General features: G+C 40.2%; 1 non-coding gene across 1 annotated transcript; it reads left to right on the top strand.

Moving 5' to 3' along the window:
- Positions 1-5,621: 5,621 nt before the first annotated feature.
- On the top strand, positions 5,622-5,728 carry LOC141620236 (small nucleolar RNA R71). Its single transcript, XR_012531916.1, has one exon. It is a non-coding gene; the product is annotated as a small nucleolar RNA R71 (small nucleolar RNA).
- The last annotated feature ends 844 nt before the right edge of the window (positions 5,729-6,572 follow it).

Raw genomic sequence — 6,572 nt, 5'->3', positions numbered from 1 at the left:
AATGGGTCATGTTAATTTAATCTACAATATTTTGTAATTACAATTAACCATTTATTCTTATCTCAAATTGTTTCGTAAACAATAATCAATTTAGTAATATAACACTTAAATTACTAAATTAAATCTTATTTAATCACATTACAATAAGATATAAAACTCTCTCTTATAAATAAAATTTGTTTAATTTAAGGAATTAATTTACTTGTATCAACATACAATTAACTAATTAATCAATTAAGAGTGTTACCCTAGAGGTATGACCTTAAGGGACCAACTGATCACCACCGTCATACGACAGTAATGTCAAACTCTAGTCAGCCAATCATTACCGATTAATGTGGATCAGTTGACAATAAAATATTATTTTCCCTCAGCATTCTTAATATGAGATTTAAACATATGATCGCATTATTGTCGAGGACACATATTCCAACAGCTATATGATGCATGCAGTTTTGTTTGATTGGAGAGCATAATTTAAATTAACTCCCAATGCATATGCTTGAACTTCCCCAAACCAAGTGAGAGTGAGGGAGTTCATGCATAAAAATTGCTATGCATGCAACTAAACTTGTCATTTTGGATTTTTCATGGTGGGAACAATAAAAGACACCTCAATGAGACCGAGGTGGGAGTCCTCTAAGTGTTGCTAGGACTCGAACTCATGATCAAGATACAAATTTAAAAACAAGAGAAATGAACAAAGCTAAAGGAGGTGTAGGAGACTCACAATGTATTGTGACATCCTCCAAAGAGCTTGCTAATCCTCAATCGTCGCCCATAGCGACATCACTATCATCTCCATCATCATCACCATCTTCCTCACTAGCATCCTCATCATCATCTACCTCCATAGACCCGGAGGCTTCACCACTATCACTTGAGCTTTCTTCTTCTTCCTCACTCCCCTCTTCTTTTTCACCTTCCTCATCTTCTTCTCCACCACTCTCAACAACAACCTCCTCATCACCCATGCTAACATCCCTAGGAGCATTAGGAAAGAAAACTTCCCTATCCGCCCAACTAGGCAAAGGAGATGATGGATCAAGAAGTCCTTGCCTAGCTTGGTGTAAGAGAGGCGGATATTGAGCTCTAAATGCATTGACTCGGTCTTCATGGGCTTGCTTATGCATTTCTTGCATCAAAAGAGTCAAGTAATCATTTCCTACCGTAACATTTTCGGGTCGTAATTCATGGTAGGTGAACGGGTAGGGTGGAGTGACAATAGAGGAAGAGGGTTCGGCAATGGCCTCCCTATGGTGTTGCATTATGGACTCGGCTTCCTCGAAGAGTGTGAGAAGATAGTGCGGGCTTCGGACATTTAGTCGGCAAATTTTTTTCGGTAGAATGAAGGACTTGGCATCTTTTGTAAGCCACTCAAATTTGTTGTCAAGGGTTTCATTCTTGACCCAATGGAATTTGTGAACCATAGTGGCTAGATCAATGAGGTGGCCTCCCTTAACCGTCTTATAAGTGTCATCTTTCTTGGAATTCCGGTTGAAGTGCTTTGCCAACCACGTTACCAATCCCCCATTTACTATAAAGGCCGCGCCTTCCTTGCCATGATCGATATTAAGCCACCTTTCGATTAAAAGTTGAAGGATATTGTATTTCTTGGTGAACTTCTTATCGACATTCAAGGTTGACTCGAGATTGATGAAATCTAATTCGGTGAAGTGATTAGTCCCCTTCCTAGCAATAAGAGTATTTCCCACAACCGTGTGCCACACCCTTATGCCTGGGTGATGAACATAAAGGGCACGAAATTCATGGAAGGACTCGAATTTCCTCCCGGTAATAGCTTTCCACAAAGGGGCAGTATCATATTTTGTTGAAGGTTTCTTCACATAAGTCGAGTCATTATCAAGACCGAAAACTTTGCCAAACTCATTAAAGGACATCTTCCTATCCACATTCTTAAGGCGGAATTCAATGTTCATTCGAGTCTCCACCTTTGTAACTTTCAATGAACTTAGAAATTCCAAGGTGAGGGAGGGGTAGGTCAATTCTTGCATATTAAACAATGTAAGCAACCCCATAGACTCAAAGAAGTTCTTGGTCCTTTCAAGAACACCCAATTTGGTCAAGGTATCTTGGCAAATAAACTTGGTGGGTAAAATCGATTTCTTAGCAAGAGACAAAATTTTTCCTATGAGAATCGGATGTGAAAGTTACCTCCGGATATTTTTCTAGTTGCTCAATAACCGGGATAGAAGTAGTAGCTTCCACCATAGGAATAGGAATTTCTTGAATTTCCATTCTTGCTTGTTGAACCACCAAAGCCTTTGAAGCTTGAAGTGCTTGTTGCCTTTTGGAAAGGTTTGGTTTTGTAGGTGTCTTGCTTCCACCTTTAGTCCTAGCCATTGTTCTTCTCCTTGTATGTATCAACAACCAATGATTTGCTTGAATTCTTCTAGTATCCTAAAGCTTTAATGAATCCCAAATCGATTTAGGATTTTCGAAATTTGCCTTTAACCCTAGAAAATCGATTCAATTTTTGAGGATTTGGATGTTTGAATGGCCTTTTGTTGATAGAGGAGTGATTTGTTTGAGTTTTGAGGAAGTTTGGAATTGATTTGGGTGAATTTGGTTGAGGAAATTGATTTTTGTGGATAGAGGGATTGAGGGTTTTGAGGGTTTTGAATGTGTGTTTATGTTTTGAATGAAGGAAACGAAATGGGAAAGGGGGTTTTAATCCCGTGTTTTTGAATTGCAGCAGAGGGAGATGAGCGTCTGCAGCACGGGACGCTCAGATTGTTGCCAAGTTAGCATTATAAAATGTAACCCGTGCTGAGACGAGCGTCTTCGGCAGGAGACGAGCGTATTTTGCCAGGAGACGAGTGGATTCTTTTGAGGACCCTCGGATTCAAGGTCAGGGTAAAATCCCAGATTCTGATATAACCAAGAAGAGCGGATCTTTACTGAGATGAGCGTCTTTTGGTTGAGACGAGCGAACTCCTGAGGAGACGCTCGGATTCATACCCAGTGCAAATTTTTCCTTTTTAGCTCTGCCAGGACGAGCGGATTCTAGTCAAGACGCTCGGATTTTCACCCAAGACGACCGACTTCTTCTTGAGACGCTCGGATTGCTCCTGTACCTCACGGGTTTAGTTTCACCCGTGGGTATTTTCATAACCCAAGTCATTCCGTCTTCGTTCCTTTGGTCTTCATTGTGGGGGCACTACGAAGGCTTGGATAGCCTAGGCAATTGCTATCCCCACACTAATCAAAACACTGCACATCAAAAAACTTTTAAGTCCCTCCCTCACTTTCTCTCAAAATGATAATCTTGATCAAAGTAAAATGGTAAATCCAAAATTTGACAAAATGCAATAAGTAAAATGCAAGTTAAGGGGTTAGAATATTTACAAATGGTGGTTTAGGGAGGACTCCACCAAACTCTCATTCATGTATGAGATGTCAAGGAGGCATAGCCAAGGTGTTGTTGATGTTGCTCAACACCTTGAAGAAGTAGTCGAAGACTTGTTCATTGTCATTATAAAGATCTTCAATAGACCTTTGCATATGTTGTTCTTCATTGTGGTGACTTGAGTTAACATGGTCACCAAAGCCTTGGTCTTGGGTCATAGCATTACCAATATAAGGATTGAATAGCCCTTCGAACTCATCATCCCATAAACCGCATACTTCATTAGCTTGCTTCCCAATAGTATCATGAGTTGATGAGAACAACCCTTCTTCCTTCTTTTCATTATGGCCGATGAGGCCTTCTTCTTATTTTGTTATGAGTGGTGGTGAGCTATTCAAGCTCTCATTCTTGTTGAAACTTTCTTGCTCTTTGGATGGAGCATCTTCGAGATTATCCACTTTCTTCTCCCATATGGGTTGTGATTCTTTACCCATAGCTTGTCCTTTGTATTGAGATGCCAACTTCTTCCTATCACTTTCCCGGCTATAATGATCCACCATGAAACATGGCTCATGTAACCGGGGAGCTCTCATTGTCTTGTCAAGGTTAAAAGTGATTGTTTCATCTCCCACTTCAAGTGTGAGCTCTCCATGTTTCACATCAATCACCGCTCCCGCGGTGTGTAAGAATGGTCTTCCTAAAATGATAGGAATGTTGTAGTCTTCCTCCATGTCAACAATAACAAAGTCCACCGGGATGAAGAACTTGCCAATTCTTACCGGCACATCCTCCCACACCCCTAAAAGTGTCTTCGTTGACCGATCCGCCATTTGAAGTGTGATATTAGTGCACTTGATATCTCCCATTCCTAGCCTTTTTCATACCGAGTATGGCATGACACTTACACTTGCTCCAAGGTCACATAGAGCTTTGTTGATTGTACTGTCGCCGATGGTGCATGGAATAGAGAAACTTCCCGGATCCTTGAGTTTTGGAGGTGAACTTTCTTGTAGGATGGCACTACTTACCTTAGTGAACGCAATAGTCTCTAGCTTCCGGATGGATTTCTTCTTTGTAAGAATATCTTTCATGTATTTCGCATAGGCCGGAACATGGTTAATCAATTCGGTGAATGGGATTGAGACTTCCAAGTTCTTCACAATCTCCATGAACTTTTCAAGTTGTTCATCGAACTTAAGCTTAGCTTGACGACTTGGAAATGGAAGTCTAATCACAATAGGCTCTTTCTCCTTAGCCTTCTCTTCATTCTTCTTCTTTGAAACTTCTTGAATGGTGGTGGGTTCTTCTTATTTCTTAAAGTTTTCAACTCTTTCCTTGTCACTAGCGTTCACAACATCTTCATCAATGGGCCTCTTCGGCCCTTCATACCTTGTACCACTCCTCAAATGGATGGCACCCACCGACTCATGTCTTACCTTGAGGTGGTAATTGCCCCTTTTGTATTTGAGAACTAGAAGATGCTAATTGAGACATTTGGGTTTCTAACATCTTTGTGTGAGCTAGTATGTTGTTGATGGTGATGTCTTTTGCTTGGCTATCCTTTTGCATTTGAGTGAAAAACTCTTGTTGGTTCTTTTGCATTTGGAGGACCGTTTTTTGAACATCAAAACCTTGGTCATTTGTTTGATTGTATGAAGGTTGATTTTGATAACTTCGGTTTTGATTGTAAAAGGGTCTTTGAGCTTGGTTTCTCATTGGAGGTGGGGTGTATGTTTGAGGGTTTTGAACATTTTGACTTTTCTATGAAAGATTGGGGTGGAATTTTGTATTCTCATTGTAATAGTCAGAATAAGGGGTGACACTTTTGTATGCTTGGAAAGCATTCACTTGTTCCCCTACATTCACTTTGGTCATGTCCCAAAGTTCCAAAACTCTCACATACTCCACTTGGAATTGATGATGATGCCACCATAGCATTAACATGTTGCTTGGGTGATTTGGAGGCCTCTTCAAGTTTAGTCATGGCCTTCTCAAACTTCAAATTAATGGTATCAATTTGAGCACTAAGTTGAGCACCCAATGAGTAATGGAGTCCACCTCATGCTTTACTCCTCTAGTAGCCTTCCGAGGTCTACTATATTGCGAGTTATGGACCGCCATTTCCTCAATTTTGTTCCATGTTTGATTGTCATCGACTTCGGTGAACATACCATTTGATCCCATATTGAGAATGTTTCGGGAGTCTTCATATAGACCATTCCAAAATTGTTGTACAAGGAACCACTCGCTAAGTCCATGGTGTGGACAAGATCGACAAGTGTCCTTGAATCTCTCCCATGCTTCATACAAAGATTCCTCATCCCTTTGTTTGAACCCGGTGATTTGGGCCCTCAACATGTTAGTCTTCTCCGGAGGATAGAATTTCGTGTAGAAAGCAAGTGCCAATTTCTTCCAAGAATCAATACCAAGAGTAGCCTTATTTAGGCTCTTCAACCATTATTTCGCGGTACTAATCAAAGAAAAAGGAAATAAGACCCATCGAATTTGGTCTTGAGTAACTCCGGTTTGAGAAATCGCATCACAATAATCATAAAAAGTATCCATATGAGAATGAGGGTCTTCACTAGGCATCCCTCCAAATTGACTTCTCTCAACCAATTGTATGAATGCGGATTTGGCAATAAAATTACCGGTTAAATGTTGTGGTGTAGGAGTACCATTTGGTAGGTTCTCCTCGGTTGGTACGGAATGTGATGAAAATTTAGGCATTGTGGGTTGATTTTGTGGTGGGTTTTGTATTGGGTTATCCTCTCCTTCTCTTGCAAAAGGGTTGATGAACTCAATGTTATTTGGTTGAATGTCCACAATCTCACCAATACCTCTTAAAGTATTCCTAGAAAGTCTTCTATTGTTGGTCAAAGTTCTTTCGATTTCAAGATCAATGGGTAACAAGTTACCTTGTGATCTCCTAGACATGCAAAATATCAAACAACTTGAAAACAATTAGAATAACCTTGAGGAGATTGACTTCCCTAAGGTAAAGAAAGACACAACTAAAAACAATTAATGAAAATCAAACCAAATTAACACCGTCCCCAGCAACAGCGCCATTTTTTGGTTCGTAGGGTTTTTAAACTCGTCGTCAAAAGTTACCCAACCCAAAAAATATTTATAACTTCACCAACTACTCTTAGTAAAGAGGCAAGTAAAGGTCGGATCCCAAGGGACGGGTATTGATGTA

The sequence above is a fragment of the Silene latifolia genome, chromosome 1, assembly GCF_048544455.1.
Source record: "Silene latifolia isolate original U9 population chromosome 1, ASM4854445v1, whole genome shotgun sequence".
In the NCBI taxonomy this organism is placed as follows: Eukaryota; Viridiplantae; Streptophyta; class Magnoliopsida; order Caryophyllales; family Caryophyllaceae; genus Silene; species Silene latifolia.
This window is presented reverse-complemented; position numbering and strand designations above follow the sequence as displayed.